Raw genomic sequence first — 13,187 nt, forward strand, 5'->3', positions numbered from 1 at the left:
GCCCAACCTGCTTAACATTTTGTACCTCAATCCCTACATCCTCGGAATCAACTTCATGAATCTTATCTGTGCTATCTCCAACGTGTGTATGCTTCCTTATGTATACAGTATGTGGTACTCTAGGTATGTTCTCAATGTGTCCCTGTAAAACTCTATCAAACTTTCTGACCATACCCTTTCATATAATGATATAATATAATGATAATGATTAATTATCGATATGAAGATTTCAAACTTCTGAGTATGACATCGAGATCCTCACTTCCCTGTTTTTAAAAATTGCTTCCTAGTATTGATCTAACCAGTCTAATTTTAATCATATAATGATACTGGTCTAATTTTAATTTTATAATGATACGTTTTCATTCTGGATTTCCTCACTGGAAGAAAAAGTTTTCATTAATATTTTATAGGGTCTCAGGCTTGTACGATACAGAAGAAAACCTTTTGGCCCACCATGTCCATGCTTTCTTTTTCTCTTTATTAAATATGCGATAATCTCTTGTATTGAAGGTTCTCTAAGAAAATACTGGCCCCTGAACTTTCAAAAGACTTCCACTTGCCAGCTGTTTGTTACCAGCAAGAATCTGCTTCCAGTTTGCTTTTGACAGGTCTTTCCTTATGCTAATGAAATCAGCTTTCTGCAATACAAGATCTTAACTTGAGGACTAACTTCATCTCTTTCCGTAACTAGAAAATCATGGTTACGCTTCTACCACCTGCCCAGCTTCAATCCTAGGATAAGATTGAGAACAGACCTATCTTACAGTGAGGCGAATATGAGTCAAGTGTAGGGTGTCACACATTTAGTATTAAGGTTAGATTCACTATCAACTTTCTATATGTGCCAAAGTTCAAAGTTCAAATTTATTATCAAAGTGCATATAGGTAACCATATTTAACGGTGAGATTCAGCTTCTTGTGGGCATTCGCAGTAAATACAAGAAACACAATAGAATCAATGAAAGGCTGCCTCCCACAGGACATACAATCAATGTGCAAATACAAAAAAAGAAAATAAATAAGTAGATAAATAAACAATAAATATCAAGATCTTGAATGAAGAGCCCTTGAAAGTGAGTCCATAGGGTTGTGGGAACAATTCAGTGATGGGGTGAGTGAAGCTGAATGAAGTTATCCCTCGGGTTCAAGACCCTGATAGCTGAGGGGTAATAGCTGTTCCTGAACCCGGTGGTGTGGGTCCTAAGGCTCTTGGACCTTCTTCCGGATGGCAGCAGTGAGAAGAGAACATGGGAACATGGTCTAGTTGGTGCCAGGTTTATGAAACCAAATCTTCTGATCAAACTTTGTCAATCTGGTGTCAATCTAAGGAAAGATGTTACTTCCCTTCTTACAGGGACAATACGTGCTTAGTATCCAGACTGAAAGCAGTATTCCAGACAGTGTCTGACCTGGCTCCATATTGCTGGAGTAGCCCTTCCTTGCTTTCGAATTCCAGTCCTCATGAGATAGATGTCAAAATCCTCTAGCTGTTTTGATTAGTTCTCTACATGTGCACCATCTTTTAGTGATTTGTTTTCCTGACTCCTAAATCCCTTTGCTCCTCTGCACCTCCTAGTTTCTCAGTATTAAGGAAGCATTCCCATTTGTCTTTCACTGATCCAGTGACAATGACCTCACGCTTCTCCCACGCGGAACTCCATAAATAAAAAAAAACAGGATAGTCTCTGCAGAACACTTTGAACATGACTAGCTTGCAGATTAGCTCACATGGATCAGTGGACTTTGGAGTTAAAATGGAAGATTCTGACACCTCCTCCTGTGAGCTTTTCAAATAACCTCGGTAACGATAAGCATTGAATGTATTCAAAGCTTTACTGCAGATGCCGAAAACTGGAAGATATCAATAATCTTTGTTTTTGGGAGCAAAATGATTACAAATTTGCACATATGAATCAGGCAGGAGGACCTGCCAATGGCCATCCAGAATTAGAGACTTCTGAAAATATCAGTAGAAATATCCAACAATGGTTGAAGTTCATTGAATTGAAAATGTGTTGTTTTTACTTCCATAACTAAAACTTTAAGCAAAGTTTGTAGAAAATGAATACAAAAGTTGTAGATTGCAACTTGGCAGTTTAAATATCACTAATAAAACTTCATGACTATCTTACCAAAGGGTCTTAACCCAAAACATCGACTGTACATCTCCCTATAGGTGCTGCCTGGCCTGCTGCGTTCCTCCAGCATTCTGAGTGTGTTTCATGACCATCTTCATTAGTTTGTACAGCAGTCTGTACAAGTTACACTGACAGTTTGGAAAATATTTCCCTATGGCCTTTCAAGATATCAGTTTATTGAATAGGATGATTTTTAAGGAAGACCTAATTTCAAAGTTTCATTGGGCAAGTTTGTATACACATTTATTTTCCTTCAGGTGAAACAGAAACTCTCCAATGTTTAGCTCTGTGTATCTCAGAGACAAAGATTCAGGCAGATAAAAAAGACAATGACTTCAAACTTGTCACTTGGCAGATGACACCAAATAAATTTTAAATAAATGATTATTTGATCTTTTTCTCTGGAAGAATTTGTATACAAGTTTCACTGTGAGGTTTCATGAGGATCCTGCAGACTATTAAGTTGTATTTGATCCACGGTGGTTTGGCAGTTTGGTTTAAGAATTGGCTTGACGTAGAAATAGTGGAATGGTCTTTATTCTGGTTGAAGGCCTTTGATCAGTGGTGTTCTGCAGGCATCAGTGATAGGACTGCTGTTGGTTCTGATATATAAATGGCTTGGGCAAAAATTTAGAATGTTGGTTAGCAAGCCTGTAGATGACTCAAAAATAGGTGGAGCTGTGGAGAGTAAAGAAGATTGTCAAAGGATACTGCAGGATATAGATCAGTCACAGAACTGGGTGGAGCTTAATCTGGGCAAGCATGATGAGTTGCATTTTAGGAGGCTGAACGTAAGGGGTAAGTGTACAGTTAAAGGCAGGGCATTATTGGTGTACAGAGGGAACTTGGGGGTCCCTGCAAGAAGCAACGCAAATGGACTGGTTGATGTCATGCTTGCGCCAAACTGGGATCTCAACTAAAGTTTTCCAAATTGGCTGCAAACAAGCACAATATGGCGTCAAAGTTTCAAAGTTCAAAGGTGTATCCACATGCAACTCTGAGATCTGTCTTCTCCAGATATCCACGAAAGTTGTTCAGAGAGAAACATCAAACCCACTCCCCACACAAAAAAAGAACAACATCCTGATCATCAGCCCCCAAACCTCCCTCAAGAGAGAGAGAGTGAGAAAGCCAGAAGGGACTCAGGCACAGAAGGATCACCAAAGGTTCTCTGAGAGAGCCATTGATACACTAGCTAATGAGTGTAAAATGAGGTCCAGTGCTGGAACAAATATTGTGATATTACCAGATAAGACACACACATGTGCCTATTCCCCCTTTCTTTCCCATAGGCAATTCCCAATGCACAACTCTCTACATTTAGATCAAATTCATAAATGTATAACAAAAATGTTATTTGCTTTGTAGCCTGCACTGGAGCAGAAACCACCAAGAATAAGAAGGAGGTTGCCCCGAGGGAGGAATTCAACTCTCTCAGGCCCATTGCCACTCCAAGCTGAGGAGAAAGTCATCAATCCTTTGTAAGCTTTACTACTTTTGGATGAGTGTGAGGAGTCTCCAAGGAGTTTTGGTGCTACTCTGAATTGTCCTGAAGTGAGCTGAGTGGCTTATTTAACGTGTCTAGACGTAGAACTCAATGGGCTGTGCTCTGCGTATTTTCTGGTCAAGAATGCTGAGGGGTTCTAGTTGTTTGGATGTACTGAAGACAGCGCTCAATAGATTTTAGATCATTAAGGAATTGAGGGATATGGAGTTAATGCAAGAAAGTAGCACTGAGGTAAAAGAAAATCAGTCATGATGCCAATTAACCTATTCGGAGTTCTATTTTTTAATGTCCTTGAGAGGTTATTTTTATATACAAAGCTTTATCTACTGAATGCAGGGAGGCTAATCTGCATGATGAAGGGGTCACTGGTGCTCGTCGGACACTGGGAGACTGTTGACAACAGTAATGCCCATGTCTGCTGATGATATCCTGCCAAGCTTTGCCAGTTACTCTGTATTACAATAAACTAGGTTACATATGGCTGGGAAAACTCAAACCATCTGATCCAATAAAGCTTTCAGTTGTTTGGTAAATAAAGTCAATTAACTTAATTTTCAGCTACAAGTAAATTAACTTGTATTTGTTTCAAACAGAAGCACTTAGAAATGCATTTTTAAAGCGATAAAGATTTGCCTTATTTGTGCAATGTACATTAAAGCGTACAGTGAAATGCGTCATTTGTATTAAATCAAATCTGCATGGATTGTGCCGGGCAGCCCACAAGTGCCGTCACTTTTCCGGCATCCCACAGCTCACTAACCCTAACCGTACATCTTTGGGAGGTAGGAGGAAACCAGGGCACCTGGAGGAAACCCACAGGGTAAAGGGAAGAATGTACAGACTCCTTCCATACAGCAAGGTGAAATGAACCCTAGTTCATTAAGAGATTGGACAAGATAAAGGCAGGAAATATGTTCCAGATGCTGGGAGAGTCCAGTACCAGAGGGCATGGTTTGAGAATAAGGAGTAGGTCATTTAGGACAGAGTTAAGGAAAAACTTCTTCTCCCAGAGAGTTGTGGGGGTCTGGAATGCACTGCCTCGGAAGGTAGTGGAGGCCAATTCTCTGGATGCTTTCAAGAAGGAGCTAGATAGGTATCTTATGGATAGGGGAATCAAGGGATATGGGGACAAGGCAGGAACCGGGTATTGATAGTAGTTGATCAGCCATGATCTCAGAATGGCGGTGCAGGCTCGAAGGGCCGAATGGTCTACTTCTGCACCTATTGTCTATTGTCTTACAGCTGATGCTGATCACTACGCTACCGTGATGCCTTCTGTTACTGAATAGTTGCATCAAGTTGTTCACATTCTAATCCAGTTTCCAAAAGACTTATTTATTCAGCTGGACTAATTATTTCCAGTGGAACAGAAATTTCCAGGAGACTGATTAGATTTTTATTTTTATGTTTTCACTTGTTGGCAGTGTAAACTTCTCAGTTGTCATTATATAGAGAAAATTATGGGAGCTTGCATTAAGGAAAATATTGTTTATTGAGGTGATTTCAGGAAGTATGATTGACAGGTTGACTACTCGTTCAGAGGGGATTCCTTATGCAAGGCCCCACCACTCCCCCCCAAGAGATGGAAAGCAGCTCCTGATTATTGAAAACTGAAGTTAAATTTTATGATATCATCTACCCATTCACAGCTCTGCAGAGCCCAAGGGGAAGGAAGGGAGCTACGGTCTCATTTGCACTATTGTGATGTTTACTTATCTGGGCCAATGTGGTTCAAAATGTGAGCCATGCCACAATGCAACTCATTGTGAATCCAGATGTAACTAATTCCATCACTGTTTGGTAAATTTAAGAAAATGAGTGCTTGTCACTAGGTGATCTCACAGTTTATATTTACACAGCTTATTTGGATATGTTTAAATGTTTTATGTTGTAAATGATTAAATTAATAAGAAATGTAATCAGCTCTGTTATTGGTCTTTGTAGTGTTTACTTCCTTAGCTACTTAGTACTTGACAAAAATCTGAAGCCGTAGTTGTCACTGGCTAGCTCAGCTGTTCCTGTCCACCCCTAGATTCCTTGGAGAAGGCACTGACACAAGAGACTGCAGAGGCTGCAATCTGGAGCAGCTAACAGTCTGCTGGAGAGTCAAGCAGCATCTGTGGATCGAAAGGAGTTGTTGATGTTTCGGGTCAAAACCCAGCATTGGGACCCACCAGCCCGGAAATGTCAACAGTCCCTCTCACCCCAAAGCTACTGGGTTCCTCCAGTGAATTGTTGGTTGCATCGAGAAAGTGGTATTGTGCTGTAATCACAAAACGCTTTAGTTCAGATGGCCAAGTTTCTTTCATCGAGAGTGTAAACACAATTTTACATAAGAATATTCACCCATGATATGTGGCCTGGGGAGGAACTTGATGATGGGTTCTCATGCTGGGCCCTTGTCTTTCTGTCAGCAGGGGTCAGGGACTCCTGACGTAAGTGTTTATGCATACTGTACATGAAGTGCTATCGTTTGTACTGTGCATCTTCCAGTAAAACTCCATGTCAATGGAGACAGGCATGAACCTAGCCATCAAATACTCCTGAACTGATAATGACAGAACTAGCTGTTTCATGTTGTGGTTTGTAATTCCAAAACATGAAACTAATCAAAAGGAACGGAGCCTGGAATAGCCTATCTACTTTGTCCTTTACTTTCAGTGAGTAATGACATAAACTATTCACATACTTTTACATATAATCCATAATGAATGAATCAAACAAAGAATGTTTAATCCAACAATATATTTGCAATCTTACTCAAATATTATTGAAATAATGAATACACAACAGACTCACCCCACCATTTGCCGGCCTCATTCCGCCCACCCTTTCCTTGTTGGCCGAGGGTAGGAATCAATCAGTGAGTGAACTCCCAGTCTCTCTCAAAGTTGAAAGTTCAAAGTAAAGTTATTATCAAGTACATATGTCTCCACATAGAGTGCTGAGATTTATTTTCTTGTGGGCAATCACAGTAAATCAACGAGACACAATTGAATCAGTGAAAACAGACACATAACAAGAAGGACAAACAACAACAAACAACCGACATGCAAAAGTCAAAATCTCAAGTCAGTCATTCCCCAGTATTAACTCTTAATGCCACAGAATCTCACTCAACCTAATTCGAGCAATGGCACCGGAACACCATTGAACTCAAGGACCCTTTATCCCACCTCCTCTAAAATACAGGACCCTCTACTCCACCTCTGCTAAACTCTAGCATCCTTCACTCTATGTCTGTTGAAGTACAGGACTTTTCACAGCATTTCTGCTCAGCTGCAGGGTACTTATTCTTCAGTGGAAGGTTACCATTGCCCCACTTCGAATGAGTGGAGATAAAGCCCAGTATAGGAATAACCACATCAGAATATATTCAGAAATAGTAGCAGGAATAGGCTTCCTTTACAAGGTCATGACTGACCTTTTACCTTAGTGTCACTTTCTTGCACTAACCAACCATCCAAATCCATGAGGTCACCTGCCTTGCCAGTTGCAAATGTGGCTCAACGTCGAACTTAGTCTGATGTCATGTTGAGTAGGAATGATAGGTATTAGCATTCCATAACATCATAGGTCAAATCTCAGTATAATCCCATTAATTCCCATTCCCTCATTTATTTCCCTGTAACTACTGTCTCACCAGTTATCATGCCAGCTACTCCATCAGCCCCAAGTCTCCATCTATCCGTCTACATTAGACGTAATTCACAGCAGTTAACCTACCTACAGCCCCACCTCTGGATGTGAGAAGAATCCAGGGGAGATGTTTGGATGACATGGAGATCATGCAAGCTCCTTAAAGATATTGTCAGAGATCAGGATTGAACCAGGGTTCCATGTGATGTGAAGCCAGACTAATAGTTTCTCCACCACTATGCCTTTTATGTAGGTAACATGAAAACAACTGTTAATTTCAGTTCTAGCTTTTACAAAAGTATTGAGAAACTTATAAAGTGGGTAGTAAAAACCTGACTCTGACGCTGTGAGATAGTACACTGTACTAAAATCTCAAAAGGCAATGGCACACAAGATCCACTAACCGAACATTAGTCTCACCACCAAGGATAACATCTCTCTACGGTACACTGCTTTTCGAAAATGGGAGACACATTTGCTAAAAGTACTCAGATTTAATTGAAGTGTACAAGAAGCCAAAGGAGCAGTGTCAGGAGACACGTCTGTACAGCCATGGATGAAAGTGTAATCCACCGTTTAACAAGCCGACTGTTAAAAATTGGCATTAGCAAAACAGGAATCAGACACGTGAAAAAATAGTTCAAAGTGGTTGAAGCTGCTTCATTTATGAATAAGCTTGGTTTGTTAATAACGCATTATAAATACACACACGTTCTAAATAACATCAAAATGATACATTAGTTACCACTGTGTCCCATGGTGTGTAATATTGCTTTCCCTTATAGGCTTCTTGCTGTAACAGAAATTTTGGAATTGGGTTTTGCTGCCTCACTGATCTTCCATTGTTTGTGATAGCAGCTCACATTTGCAGCTTGCCCCTAGACAAAGGCACCTCCAAGCATTTTCCATGCAAGTAGTCTTGAGTAGGAGGGAAACTGGGATGAACAGCATGCAATGGGTCAGTCAGAGAGGAGCTATTGGAAGATAGGGAGTTGAATGGTAAGGCTAAAATCCTGGGGGAGGGTGTCCCAGAGATCAGGTGTATGAAGTTCAGCTCCCAGTAATAGAATGAGGGGACCATAAGATATAGGAGCAAAACTAGGTCATTCAGTACATTGAGGCTGCTCCTCCATTCGATCATGGCTGATTTATTTTACCTCTCAATCCTATTCTCTTGGCTTCTCCCTGTAACCTTTAGCACCCTTACTAATTAGCCTTCGCTTTAAACATCGCTTTAAACCATCTGTGGCAATGACTTTCACAGATTCACCAATCCTCATCTCTGTTCTAAAGGAACATCTCTGTATTCTGAGACTGTGCCCTCTGGTCCTGGACTCTCCCACTATTAAAAACATTCTCTTCATGTCCACTCTATCCAGGCCTTTCAGTATTTGGTAGATTTCAATGAGATTCCCCCTCATTCTTCTAAACTCCAGTGAATACAGGCTCAGAGCCATTAAACACTCCTCATACGTTAATCCTTTCAATTCTGGGATCATTCTTGTAAGCTTCCTCTGCACCTTCTCCAATGCCAGCAGACGCTTCCTTAGATATGGGGCTGGAAATTGTTCACAATACCCCAAATGTGGTCTGATCAATGTCTTATAAAGCTTCAGCATTACATCCTTGCTTTTATATTCTAGTCCTCTCAAAAATAATGCTAACATTGTATTTGCCTTCTTTGCTACCAACTCAACCTGTAAGTTAACCTTTAGTTATGCTGCTCTAGGACACTCAAGTGCCTTGCACCTCCAGTTTCTGAATTTGCTCACCGTTTATGAAATAGGCTGTGCCTTTATTCCATCTACCAAAGTGCATGAGCGTACAGTTCCCTATTCTGGAGAAGCTGGTTAACGTTTGATGTCACAGAAGAGCAGTCAGTGATGGGAAAATATCATGGAATTGGAAAAGCTTTCAGACACTATCTTCACGAGTGAGTGATGATGAAGAAGCATTATTGAATCTTCTCACAGTAAGTACTGGAGGTGAATTTGTGATTATCTGAAGGCGATAGTGAAAGTCACATGGAGAATCAAGTAAGGCTGGACAGATAACAGTAGGAGTTCTTTAGGTGAAGAGAAGACTTAGAGAAGGGCAATGTGCAAGGAAAGGAAGCAGGGCAACAGACCTGTCTAGTTAATAGATGATTAACTCTTTGAACAGGGTTTTGGTTATGTAACAGAATTTCTTGAGAACAGGCTTGGTGATAGATCTGATGAGGAAAGTTGATGCATTTATAGTTGTGACCAAGCCAAGATACTATATTTGTTTACAGATTCTGGGAAAGCATCTGGGGGAAGGGATTAAACTGGGTGGTGAACAATTAAAATTATGTTGGAATGAGTGGCTTTTTATTTCTGGTAGCAACCTCAATGTCAGATCACCAGTTGGAGTTGAAGGCTGTAATCAATAGAAAAGACGATAAGAGATGTAAAGGCTAAGTGACATAAGGATGTACATGAAAGGTAACTTTGTCCCTCTGGAAACAACAAAGAAACATAGAAAATAGGTGCAGGAGTAGGCCATTCAGCCCTTCGAGCCTGCACCGCCATTCAGTATGATCATGGCTGATCATCCAACTCAGAACCCTGTACCTGCTTTCTCTTCATACCCCCTGATCCCTTTAGCCACAAGGGCCATATCTAACTTCCTCTTAAATATAGCTGATGAACCGGCCTCAACTGTTTCCTGTGGCAGAGAATTCCACAGATTCAAGAGTTGTAGTAAAAGAACTGACAGTTTTCCTGGCAGTTGGTATCTTTTCTGATATCTAGAAAGCAAGTACAATGGAAACTGGTTGGAGGGGAAGATTGGTTACAGAAAAGAAGACTGATTAAGTGTTTCTTCAGACTAAATTTTGTAAATTTAAGAAGTCTTTGGTTATGGTCTGTGAGCTACGACCAAGCTTGGAATAAATGAAAAAAATTTTCAGATGAATGGACAGGCAGGCTGCAAATTCTAACCCAAAGTGGGTTACAGAGATGATCGTGTTCCAGAGAAATCTGGTTTTGCTGTCTTGTGCAGTCTCTGAAATTAGAAATTGTAATTTTTCTTTGCTTTTTTTCAGTTATTTGCCAATCATTTGTGGTCTGTGTTACACAGATAGGCCCGTGTTCTGTTTCCATGTGTGTTGATGGTTTCTCCCCACACTGTGAATACACGTGTGTGATTGTACTTTGTCTTCCTATGATGTTTATATACACTTAAAAAGGAAGGTTCTTTTCCTGTAAGTTTAATTTTGGCAAGGGTAATGCAAGTTTTGGGAATCTTGTGATTCAGTTTAACTACTTAGGTACTGCAATTTTAATTACAGAAATCAAAAATCTTGCAGACTCTGGGAAACTGAAAATAATTTTTATTTTTAAGTAATATCCATTGTTCAGAAACTTCAGCTGTCTGAAATAAGTTACACCATTCATGCACTAGATATTTTTGTTTATATTTTAATAACCCAAAAATCAGATGAATGGCATAATTCCTGGTGACTGGTGGGAACTGAAGTTTTTCTTCTACCTTCTGTTAACATTATATGTGTGGTTACTTTTTGAAAATGTTAATTGATAGTGGAACTGTCGTGCCCATCTTGCACTGGAGGCTCTGTAGTACTTTATGGTCAGTGTTAAATTGGATTCAAAAAGAGAGGAGAAGAAAGATAATTGCATGAGAGAAGGAGAGAGGATGGAGAGAACAAGAGGAGGGAGAGGGAAAAATAAAATAAATGGCACAAAAGTAAGAAACAAAACTGAAAGTCCTGGAGTCTCCCAAAAGAAAAAACATTCTCTCCACTTCCATCCTGTGAAGATCCCTCACAATCTTAAATACTTCAATCATGTCAGCTCTCACTCTTCTAAACACAGGCAGAGACCAATCTTTCCTCGTGAGATAACCTACCTACTCCAGATAGGCATGTGAGTGAACTGGTTCAGAGGGATATTGCAGTTTGGCTTATGATGGACTGATCCAGATCATCCAGTGGTTTGTGGATTTATCAATTTTATGTCTTCTCATCTTCCCACCAGTAATAGTGGGCACCATTAATTCAGTATTACTTTTCTAACAACTTTTGCCCTATGAGATCTAGTTTACAAACAATATTTTATTTTTGCCAGCTTGATTTCTAAGTTACTCCACTTCTTTTAGCATTCAGATTTTTGCTAATTCATTAAAAACTTCAAAACTTTTGAATGAACAATAAGTTTCTTGTGTATTAATATTTCACCTATCACCTGGCAGCTTGTACTCCTTCTCTCCTCACCTTCTCATTCTGGCTTCTGCCCTCTTCCTTTCTAGTTTTGATGTAGGATCCTGGCCCAAAATGTCGACCCTTTATTCCTCTCCAGATAGGCTGCCTGACCTGCTGAATTCCTCCAGCATTATTGTGTGTGTTACCCTGGACTTCCAGCATCTACAGAATTTCACGTGTTTGTGTGTTAATACTTATTTTGATTGTTTGAAGTGTTTTTGATACACAGTATATGTTAATACTTATAAACGAATGTGTTCTCTCATTGTCCTTGGAGCAATTAACACCATATGATGGTTATTGAATAAGAAAACAAAGAATAAAATTGCATTTAGTATACATCCATCACACTCCTGGCTACTTTTCATTAGTTGCTGGACTTCAGTCTTTCTCTGACTGTACCTCCTTCTGCTCTTCTCAGTTAGCATCAACAGTTGTCACTTTGGGAATCTCTCCTATTTGAGTCTTTTTGAGAGCTCAAAGAAGATAATAGGGCATGAGGCTTTCTAAATTGACGGAAGATCTAATTATCACTATCAAGGCCAGCATTTATTGCCCACCCCAATTGTCCTTCATGAGGCAGTGGTAAACTCCTTTCTAGAGCTGTAGTTGCCCTTCTGCAGCAAGTTTCACAATTTAAACCCAAGGACAATGACAGAATGGTGATACATCTCAAGACAAGACACAAGTTTTCAAATGTTGCTTTGACCTTGTGTGTGGTTGAGGCTGTAGATTTTGGATGACATTGAATTGGTCTTTGTTAACATCCTCTACCCACCATTTTGACTTGAATGGAGAAACACAGCAGAAGCTAATTTACCATCATCATATTACATCATCAGGCAACCTTAGTTACCTCGTTAGACTCAAACAGGAAATGGCATGGTAGAATAGTGGTTAGTGCAATGCCTGTGATTGCGACCGATGTTCAATTCCTGCCTCTGTCTATAAGGAGTTTGTACGCTTTCCCCATTGCCATGTGGGTTTCCTCCACTGGTTGGAGTTACTAATTTTGGGTATGCTCAGTTGGTGCTGAAAGTATGGCGACACTTCCTGGCTGCCCTCAGCGCAATCCTGAGACTATGTTGGTCTTTGACACAAATGACCCATTTCACTACGTGTTGTGATGTACACGTTGCAAGTAAAGCTAATCTTCATCTTTTTTTAGTTAAACCATGTTAGCAACTTTGTCTTGCCTCATTTGTATGATACTTGGATAGTCAAACGCAATGACAAAAATGTATTAGTAACAAATTTAGTTATACACCAAGTTTTAAAATCAATTCTTAGAAATCTGTGGCCAATGTAAGAATTCAACCTGAGCCACTTGATATGTGAAAACAAATGTGATTTTAAAAAAAAGCCTAGCTCAGATCACCTTTGCTGTGAGAAAGTTCTTTGCTTAGACAAGGCAGTAACTAACACTGAGATACATACTTCCAAGAAGCACCGTGGAGTGGACTCGGAATTCCAAAGGAAATCAAGTTATTTAAATTTTAAGAGTCTTTATTAATGCTGTGGGTGACAGGAATAAATTTCTGCCCCCCCCCCCCCACCCTCATTCATTATACTTCCTGGCCTTTTCTCAGTTAGACTGGATAAATGATTGGCTTACATTTGTAGTAGAGTTGTCATATACAGTATATACAGAGGACAG

The 13,187-nt window shown here is 39.9% G+C and overlaps 1 protein-coding gene across 4 annotated transcripts in view; it reads left to right on the top strand.

The window, feature by feature from the left end:
- Positions 1 to 13,187, top strand: part of LOC132406177 (neurturin-like) — a 118,744-nt gene that overhangs the window by 77,445 nt on the left and 28,112 nt on the right. The window contains exon 1 of one of the 4 annotated variants that reach the window (XM_059991480.1): positions 9,182 to 9,259. The exons of the other annotated variants lie outside the window; for them this stretch is intronic. The gene's annotated coding sequence lies outside the window, so the exon portion shown is untranslated. Of the gene's footprint in view, positions 1 to 9,181; positions 9,260 to 13,187 lie in introns of those variants that run through there. 4 annotated transcript variants of the gene reach the window in all.

Source organism: Hypanus sabinus, chromosome 16, assembly GCF_030144855.1.
Source record: "Hypanus sabinus isolate sHypSab1 chromosome 16, sHypSab1.hap1, whole genome shotgun sequence".
Lineage (NCBI taxonomy): Eukaryota > Metazoa > Chordata > Chondrichthyes > Myliobatiformes > Dasyatidae > Hypanus > Hypanus sabinus.